Raw genomic sequence first — 10,155 nt, forward strand, 5'->3', positions numbered from 1 at the left:
AGATGGGGAGTGGGGAATCCAAGGGGGACTCGAGCTGGGGCAAAGAGCCGTTGGTGGGTGGGCGGGGACCCAGTTGTCCCAGCTTCCAGCTGCTGCTTTTGACCCCCGGGCGGGGGGTGGGGAAGGGGATCCCCTCTTTTTATGTCGGCAGCACCCTTGTGGTGGGGGCTGCCGGGTGGGGATGTGGGTGGAGGGGTCCCTTCTCCCCTAACAATCACACTCCCCGCCCTTCAAAGCCCTACTGAAGGCTCCCCTCCTCCAGGAGGTCTTCCCAGACTGAGCCCCCCTTTTCCCCTGCTCCCCCTCCCTTCCCCGCCCAAAAAGGACTGGGGTGTCTATGGACATAATTCTATTTATTTGTATTAGTGTCCTGCTGCGGCTCCATCTACAACTGTCTTCAGATGGGCATAGCGTGGCGCGGCCTTGGGAGTCAGAGGTCGTGGGTTCTAATCCTAGCCCCGCTTCTTGTCTGCTGGGTGACCTCGGGCGAGTCACTTCATTCAATCGCATCTACTGAGCGCCTAGTATGGGCAGAGCACTGTCCTAAGCGCCTGGAACGTACAATTCGGCAACAGCTAGAGACCATCCCTGCCCAGTGACGGGCTCACAGTCTAAACGCTTCTCTGGGCCTCGGTTCCCTCGTCTGTCAAATGGGGATGAACACGGTGAGCCCCGCGTGGGACCACCTGGTGACCCGGTAATCCCCCCCCCAGCGCTTAGTCGTTAATGAAGTGTATATCGCCACGATCCGATTCATCTCGATGATGTCGCCTTGTTTCGTTTGGTCTCTTCCGCTCTGCCGTCCGTCTCCCCCGTCTAGACCCTGAGCCCGTCGTTGGGCGGGGACGGTCTCTATCTGGTGCCCCATTGAACACTCCAAGCGCTTAGGACAGCGCTCTGCGCTCAATAAGCAGCGCGGCCCAGCGGAAAGAGCCCGGGCTTGGGCGTCAGAGGTCATGGGTTCGAATCCCGGCTCCTCCCCTCGTCACCTGGGTGACCGGGGTCCAGTCACTTCTCGGCCTCAGTTCCCTCATCCGTCAAACGGGGATGAAGACCGTGAGCCTATCACGCGGGACCACCCGCTGACCCCGTGTCTCCCCCAGCGCTCGGAACGGCGTTCCGCACAGAGTGAGCGCTTAACAGATACCAAGGTGATTCTGATTAGCAGACACGATTGCCCGAAGGAACGCTTGGCACCTAATAAGCGCTGGCCAAACCCCGTCATGCGGATGATCATCACCGAGGTCCCTCCCGGGGGCCGAGCGGGCCTTTCCCGAGCGTTCAGCGCAGTGCTGCGCCCCGGGGAAGGGAGGGAGGGAAGACGGGGCTGCGAGCGGGAGGTGTGGGAGGGCGGGCCCGGGCGCGGATCCCGGAGGGCGGGCGGGAGGCGGCTGCATTTCTGCGGTCCCGACCACAATTGGCGGCGGGGGCCGCGTCCCCCAGTCTGGCGGCGCGGAGCCTCCGCCCTCGCGGCCCACGGGGCAGACGGACCCCCGCCCCCAAACACCAGCCCCCCACCCACCCCCTGCACCCGCCCCTGCTTTCTATTCGGCGCCTACTTCGTGCTCGGCCCTCCCCTAAACGCCGGGGAGAGGACAGCTCCCGGATCCCTGCCGCCCGGCCCCCGGAGGGCCCCTGCGCTCCCATCCATCAGGCGATCGCTTTTATAATAATGTGGGTATTTGTTAAGCGCTTACTATGTTGCCGAGCACCGTTCTAAGCGCTGGGGGAGACACAGGGTTGTCCCCACCTGGGGCTCCCGGTCTTCATCCCCATTTTCCAGATGAGGGCACCGAGGCCCAGAGAAGTGAAGTGACTGGCCCACAGTCACCCAGCCGACAAGTGGCAGAGCCGGGATTCGAACTCATGAGCCCTGACTCCAAAGCCCGTGCTCTTGCCACTGAGCCACTGTTTTATGGAGCGCTTACTCTGTGCGGAGCACTCTACTCAGCGCTGCCCGGGGCCCCTGCGATTCAATCGATCAATTGAGAGTTTTTATGGAGCGCTTACTGGGTGCAGAGCACTCTACTAAGCGCCGGGGAGAGGACGGCCCCCCGGATCCCTGCGTCCCGGACCCCAGAGGGGCCCTGCGCTCCAATCGATCAATCGATCGTTTTTATCGAGCGCTTACTATGTGCGGAGCACTCTACTAAGCGCTGGGGAGAGGACGGCCCCGAGGGGCCCCTCTGATTCGATCGATCAGTTGATGGCTTTTATCGAGCGCTTACTATGTGCGGAGCACTCTACTAAGCGCTTGGGAGAGCACAGCTCCCGGGCTCCGAGCTTCGATCAATCAATCGAGAGTTTTTACTGAGCGCTTACTGGAGCACCGTGTTAAGCGCTTGAGATAGTGTAACCCCCCCCCCCAGGGCCCAGGGGCCCCTGTGCTCCAATCAATCAATCAATCAATCTATCAATCGACCGATAGTTTTTATTGAGCTCTTAATAATAATAACGGTGGTATTGTTAAGCGCTTACTATGTGCAAAGCACTGTTCTAAGCGCCGGGGGGATACAGGGTGATCAGCTTGTCCCACGTGGGGCTCACAGTTTTAACCCCCATTTTCCAGATGAGGGAACTGAGGCGCAGAGAAGTGAAGTGACTTGCCCACGGTCACACGGCCGACAAGTGGCAGAGCCGGGATTCAAACCCATGACCTCGGACTCCTCAGCCCGCTGAGCCACGCCGCTTCTCTGCTCTTACAGTGTGCAGAGCACTGTAGTAAGCGCTTGAGAGAGGACAGCTCCCGGGACCCTGTGTCCCAGCCCCCGGGGGTGGCCCTGTGTATTAATCAGTCAATCAATCAATCAATCATCAATGGTGTTTATTGAGCGTTTATTGAGACGCAGTGTGACAGAGCACAGGCCTGGGAGTCAGAAGGTCATGGGTTCTAATCCCGGCTCCGCCGCTTGTGTGCTGGGTGACCTTGGGCAAGTCCCTTCACTTCTCCGGGCCTCAGTTCCCTCACCTGTAAAATGGGGCTGGAGACCGTGAGCCCCACGTGGGACGGAGACTGTGTCCAACCTCACTTGTAGCTACCCCAGCGCTTAGACCAGGGCTTGGCACACAGAGAACGCTTAACAAGTACCATCATGACTACTATTATTATTGCCTGACCCCGGGATACCTGTGCCGGGTCTGTTAGAATGGTATTGGTTAAGCGCTTACTATGTGCCAGGCACTGTCCTGAGCCCTGGGGTGGATACAAGCAAATATTGTTATACTCTTCTCTCCCAAGGGCTTAATGATGATGATGGTATTTGTTAAGCGCATACTATGTGCCAAGCACTAGGTGCTGGGCGCCGTTCTTAATGCCCGGTACAGTGGCCACGTTTAGTGCAGTCGAGTGCTCTGCACACGGTAGGCGCTCAATGAATATTATTGGCTGACAGACTGTGCTCTGACCCCCGGGGTGGGGGGGGGGGTCCCTGTGCTCCAATCAATCAGTCGATCGATCACCCAATGAATCAACTGTCTTTATGCCCCATTCCCTGGGCTTTGGGGGGGTCCCTGTTCCCCCTGCGACCCGCCCTCCCTTTTCTCCTCCTTTCTCCGGGGTCGCCCTCCAACCCCCAATATCCCAGTCCCCCCAGGCAGCCCCCCGGGCCTCCTCTGGGCCTCCAGGGCCGCTCCCCCGCTGCAGACCCCGGGGGGCAGCCGCAGGGGACAGAGGGAGCTGCCCACCCCCAGACCCCCCGGACCCCCTGCCCCCAAGCCCCTGCTCCCCCGGAACAGTTTCGGCCGGGGGAGCCGGGCCGGGCCCAGTGGCCACTTCCTGGAACCTTTCCTGCATCCCAAACCGCGGTTCCCTCCCTGTTCCCTCCTTCCCTGCCCGGGGAGGACAGACCCACAGACCCACCCACCCACCCACCCGCCGCCTGATCGAGGCCAGATGGGGACGGACGGACGGACGGGCATGGGGAGGGCGGCGTGGCGGGATGCAGGGAGATGCGGGGGGCAGAGCCAGACAGACACACGAAGAGGCTGAGGAGGGGGCTGCCCTCTGCCAGCCCCCCCACCCCCAAACACACGCCCGCCCCTGCAGGAGGCCTCCACAGACACACGTGCACACACACAATATGACACTTGCCCTGCCAGCAGGCCCGACTCTCACACGTGCCCACACGCGCGCACACATTCTTACCCCTTCACGCCGATGCACAGACCCATTGACTGCGGCCCCCCGCCCCCCCCCACTCTGACACACGTGCATTTACCGATTCATATGCACTCTCCCCGTTACACACACACACACACACACACACACACAGAGGAAAGGTGACACACAGGGACAGACATTTACTAATACACGCATACCCGTTCACACTGACGCACACATTTATGGACAGACACACACACGCACTCTCAGGGCCGCTGATACGTAGTCACCCTGACCCATTTGTCACTGATACACACACACATACACGGTGCCTCTGACACACAGAATTCATGGCTGTACCCACACAGACACACACACACAGTGCCCCCGAGACACAATATTCATGGGTGCGCCCACACAAACACACCCACAGTGCCCCTGACACACAACATTAATGCATACGCACAAACGCACGCACATTCTCGCACTCACGAGGCAGCTGATAGACAGTCCCCCTGACCCATTCATTTACCGACGCGCACACACTCACATTCGCCCGACACACATTAACTGAGAAGCGGCGCGGGGAGTCGGAGGTCGTGGGTTCTAATCCCGGCTCCGCCACTTGTCAGCTGGGTGACTCTGGGCAAGTCACTTGACTTCTCTGTGCCTCAGTCACCTCATCTGTAAAATGGGGATGAAGACTGTGAGCCCCACGTGGGACAGCCTGATGACCTTGTATCCCCCCCAGCGCTTAGAAGAGTGCTTTGCACATAGTAAGCGATTAACAAATGCCATCGTTATTATTATTATTATACAGTCACCCTGACCCACTTCTTTACCGATACAGTTATACGCGCGCATTCACCCTGACACACAACAGGAACTGATATACACCCTCACAGGGGTGCTGGAGCTAAAACTGCCTCACACCCAATTACTGACAGACACACAGTCCCAGGGATGCTGTTATACACCCCCCCCACGCACACCCGCCCCCGACCCACCGAGTAACTGACTGTTAGAGGCTCAACAGAGAAGCTGATGCTTCCATTTATCGAGACACCCCCACAGACGCTCTCAAATAAAAGGGAATCTCACCTCACCCCCATTGTCAGAGTCGCTCGGTTCAGCCTCCGCGACCCAGGTATTCGCTCTTCCAACCGGTGGGTCCAAGGTGACTCGGTATTGATATTATTATTTATTATTATCATTAGAGCTCCAGGTTCCGATCACACCATCACTCTCCTTGCCTGCCTGTCCTCCGCCCACACCTCCCGTCTCACTGGGGACCGATTCCTCTCCCCTGGAGACAGAGCTGAGTGCTTAGTACAGTGCTCTGCAGTGACTCCCTCCCTTCATTCATCCCCCCCGTCCCGGCCTCACAGCAGTTCCGTCCATATCTGCCATTTATTTATTTCTACTAGTGTCTTTTTCCCCCTCTAGACTGTCAGCTCATCGTGGGAAGGGAAGGTATCTCTTCCAGGGTTCTCTTGTCCTCTCCCAAGCGTTCAGTAATAATAATAATGTTGGTGTTCGTTAAGCGCTTACTATGTACCCAGCACTTTCTAAGCGCTGGGGTAGATAAAGAGTGATCAGGTGGTCCCACGTGGGGCTCCCAGTCTTCATCCCCATTTTCCAGATGAGGTCACTGAGGCCCAGAGAAGTGAAGTGACTCGCCCACGGTCCCCCAGCTGACCAGCGGCGGAGCGGGGATTAGAACCCACGACCTCGGACTCCCAAGCCCGGGCTCTTTCCGCTAAGCCCCGCTGCTTAGTGGGCACCCGATAAGCGCTCACTGAATATGATCGAATGAGGGAGGGGACTCTGAGGTCTTCGGCCGTCAAGTAGCTCCTTCTCCGGAGATCCCCCCGAACTTTGGTGTCTCCAGAGAGGCGGGGTGGGGTTGGGGGGTGCCTTGGGCGAGCGGAGGTTAATCCAGCCCACGAGGAGGGGGTCGTCCCCACCCCCCCCCCGCCCCATCTCTGCCCTAACAGTTTCCACCCCGAGCTCTCCCGGCCCTCCCTCCTGTCCCCACAGACATTGTTTCTGGGTGACACAGCTCGGTGGTGGGGTAACCAGATCTCTGCCCCAACCTCCCCCCGCCCCCCAATCGGGCCTCCCCCTGCAAACCCCCGCCCCAAGTCCCCGCGGAGGCCCCCCCATCCCCGCCTCACGTCACCGGCCCCCTCTCCCCACCGACAGCTGGCAACTCCGAGGCCTAAAGCGGCCCAAGCCACGGGGAGGGGGTTTGGGTTTCCTGGCCTGCCCCACATTCTTCCAGAGAGATGGGAGGGGAGGCCGGGGAGGGCGGGGGGCGTCCTGGAGGCCGGGGACCCCCTGCCCCCCACTCCCTTCCCCCTCTAGGCCCCGTCTCCTCTTCTGCCCCCTCCCCGACGGGCCTAGTTGCCCTCCCCGGGGTTGGGGGGCTGGAAAATATTGGCAAGGAGGGCAACGGAAAGTCAGCCAGGCAACGGGACCTATTCACCGAACGTTCCCCGGATGCACACACTGGACCGAGCGCTTAGGAGAGGACGGGAGGAGCAGCACGGCCTAGTGGAAAGGGCCCGGGCCTGGGAGTCGGAGGACCTGGGTTCTAATCACGGCTTTGCCACGCGTCCCCCGCGGGACCTTGGTGACGCCGCTTCACTTCTCTGGGCCTCAGTCAGCTCGTCTGTGAAATGGGGGCGTCAATCCCACTTCCTCCTACTTAGACTGTGAGCCTCAAGCGGGACGGGGACCGTGTCCAACCTTGGCAGCTTGTATCTAACCCATTGCTTGGATCACAGGAAGTGCTTAACACGCCGAGAAGCAGCGTGGCTTAGTGGAAGGGGCACGGGCTTGGGAGTCAGAGGGCTTGGGTTCTAATCCCGCCTCCGACACTGGTCAGCTGGCTGACTTTGGGCCAGTCACCTCACTTCTCTGGGCCTCAGTGACCTCATCTGGAAAATGGGGATGAAGACCGGGAGCCCCACGTGGGACAACCCGCTGACCTTGTATCTACCCCGGTGCTTGGCACATAGTAATGGTTTAACAAAATACTATAATGTTATTAATAATAACTACCATTGTCTTTATTATTATTATTACTATAAACATGATAACAGACACGTTTCCAGCCCTTAATGAGCTGACAGTCTAGAGGGGGAGACAGACGTGAACAGAAACAAATCAAATCACCCATATGGACGTCAGGGCCGCCGGGCTCGGGATGGAGGGGTTATTATAGGGCGACGCAGAAGGGAGCGGGAGAAAAAGAAAAGAGGGTTTAGTCAGGGCAGGTGGTTGGGGAAGGGGGTTCGAATGGTGCCGTGAAGATGCCCCGTTCCCCAGTTCAGTGGAAACCTGGCCCGTCCTTGACCAAGACGATCGGGTTGGACCCAGTCCCTGTCCCACACGGGGCTCACGGTCTTAATCCCCATTCTACAGACGAAATCACTGAGGGACAGAGAAGTGAGGTGAGGTGCCCAAGGCCGCGGAGCAACCAAGTGGCGGGGCCAGGATTAGAACCCAGGTCTTCTGACTCCCAGGCCTGTGCTCCAACTCCGCCTCTCACGCTGCCACACATTAATATGAATAATTTATCATCTACAATTTATAGATGTGTACATAAATGCTGTGGGGTTGAGGGTGGAGCGAAGAGCAAATGCCCAAAGGTCGTATTTCCAAGTGTGCAGAGGACACAGGAGGAAGTAGCGACAGAACAGAAATAATAACGTCGGTATTTGTTAAGGGCTCACTATGCACCAGGCACTGTGCTAAGCACTGGGGTAGACAGATGCAAGCAAATCGAGTTGGATGCAGTCCCTGTCCCCCGAGGGGCTCACAGCCTCAATTCCCATTTTACAGATGAGGGAACTGAGGTCCAGAGAAGTGACTTGGCCAAGGTCCCCTAGCAGATAGGTGGCAGAGCCAGGATCCAAACCCATGACTCTCTGACTCCCTAGCCCATGCTCTATCCACTATGCCGTGCTGCTTCTCAGTGGAATTATCATTATTATTATCGTTATTTTATTTGTTAAGCTCTCACTCGATGCCAGGAGCTGTACTAAGCGCTGGGGTGGATACAGGTTAGTGGAAAAAGCCCGGGCTCGGGAGTCAGAAGTTGTGGGTTCTAATCCCGGATCGCCCCCTTGTCTGCTGCGTGACCTTGGGCCAGTCGCTTAACTTCTCTGGGCCTCAGTTACCTCGACTGTAAAAATGGGGATTAAAAAATGTGAGCCTCACGTGGAACATTCTGATTCCCCTGTATCTACCCCAGTGCTTAGAAGCTGTGCTCAGCACATAGTAAGCGCTTAACAAATACCACAATAATAATAATAATTATTATTAAGGCATATTCATTGAGCGCCCACTGGTGTGGAGCTCTGCACAGTGACGTTAGCACCATTTACTCCCATCTAGCTGGGGAGACTGACGGAAACATAAATTACAGGTAAGGGGAGGCCAACGGGTAGAAGGATAGGCGGTGTGGCCTGGTGGGTGGAGCGGGTTCTGGGGGTCAGAGGGACCTGGGTTCTGGGTTCTCCGCCGCTTGCCTGCCGTGTGACCCTGGGCCAGCTCTCTGTGGGCGGGGAATGTATCTGCTTATTGTACTATCATCCTCTTCCACGCTCTTAGTGCTCTGCATATCGTAAGCGCTCAGTCCATTCGATTGAATGAATGAATGAATGAATGAAAAGTCACTTTACTTCTCTGGGCCTCAGTTCCCTCATCTGGAAAATAGGCATTAAGATTGTGAGCCCCATGGGGGACAGGGACTCTGTCCGACCCGATTTGCTGTAACCCCCTGCCCCGGGGGTTTAGTACAGTGCCTGTCACAGAGGAAGCGCTTAACAAATACCTTCATTATTAGAGGGGGAGTAGGTATGACTCAATAAGCACACAAACAAATACATTTATCATTTATTTATTGATAGGTGATTTATTTACCGTTATTTATTGATACACATATATATATATATTTATGATTTATTGATAGAGGTCAGCTCCAGGGAAAACCCAGGTTGCAAAACACACATACACACAGATTGAGCCCTCCCTCTCCCTCCTCTCCTCCCCATGGCCCCTCCACCTTCCCTCCCTCTGCTCTCCCCGCTTCCCCTCCGCACAGCACCTCCGCATGTTTACGTCTGTTCTTTATCACTCTTATTTTCTCACCGATGTGTCTCTATCTCTGATTCTGTCCATCTCGACGGCATCGAGGCCTGCCTACTTCTTTCCTTTGGCCGCGGGGCTCCCCCTTTCGGACTGTGAGCCCGTCGTTGGGCAGGGATGGTCCCTGTTGCCGAATTGTCCATTCCCGAGCGCTTAGTCCAGTGCTCTGCGCACAGTAAGCGCTCAATAATTGCGAATGAATGAATGAATGAATGAATGAATGAATACACAAGGAGGCATCTGCATGAATCCAAAGCACCAGCAGAGGGCAGCACCAGCCCGCTCTCCCCCTCCTCCAAATCAGATTAACAGGGAATTAATTCATTAATTTGTATTTATTGAGCGCCTACTATGGGCAGAGCATTTGCTAAGCGCTGGGGAGAGTCCAGTGCAACAGTAAACCCACACATTCCCTTGCCCGCAAGGAGGGCTATGCCGCCCTGGCCTTCTCCTTCCGCCCTGACCCATGTCTGGGTGCCCTGCAGGCCTCTCCTGCTGGAGCTGAGGTGGCCTCAGAGCTGGTGGCCTAGTGGCTAGAGCCCGGGCCTGGGAGGCACAAGGTCACGGGTTCCAATTCCCGGCCCCGCCACCCGTCTGCTGTGTGACTTTGGGCAAGCCGCTTCACTTCTCGGGGCCTCAGTCGGCTCATCTGTAAAATGGGACTCAAATCTGGGAGCCCCTCGTGGGACAGGGACTCCGTCTGACCCGATTTGCTTGTATCCACCCCCCCCCCCCCGCTTAGTACAGTGCCTGGCACATAATAAGTGCTTAACAAATACCACGATTATAATTATCATCTGGGGGTGGAGGGGTCAGCAAGGCCCCAGATCCCCCAAAATCTTGCTCTCTGGGATCTAGCTCGTCGTGGCCCGGGAATGTGTCTGTTTATTGCTGTATTG

Source organism: Ornithorhynchus anatinus, chromosome 10, assembly GCF_004115215.2.
Source record: "Ornithorhynchus anatinus isolate Pmale09 chromosome 10, mOrnAna1.pri.v4, whole genome shotgun sequence".
Lineage (NCBI taxonomy): Eukaryota > Metazoa > Chordata > Mammalia > Monotremata > Ornithorhynchidae > Ornithorhynchus > Ornithorhynchus anatinus.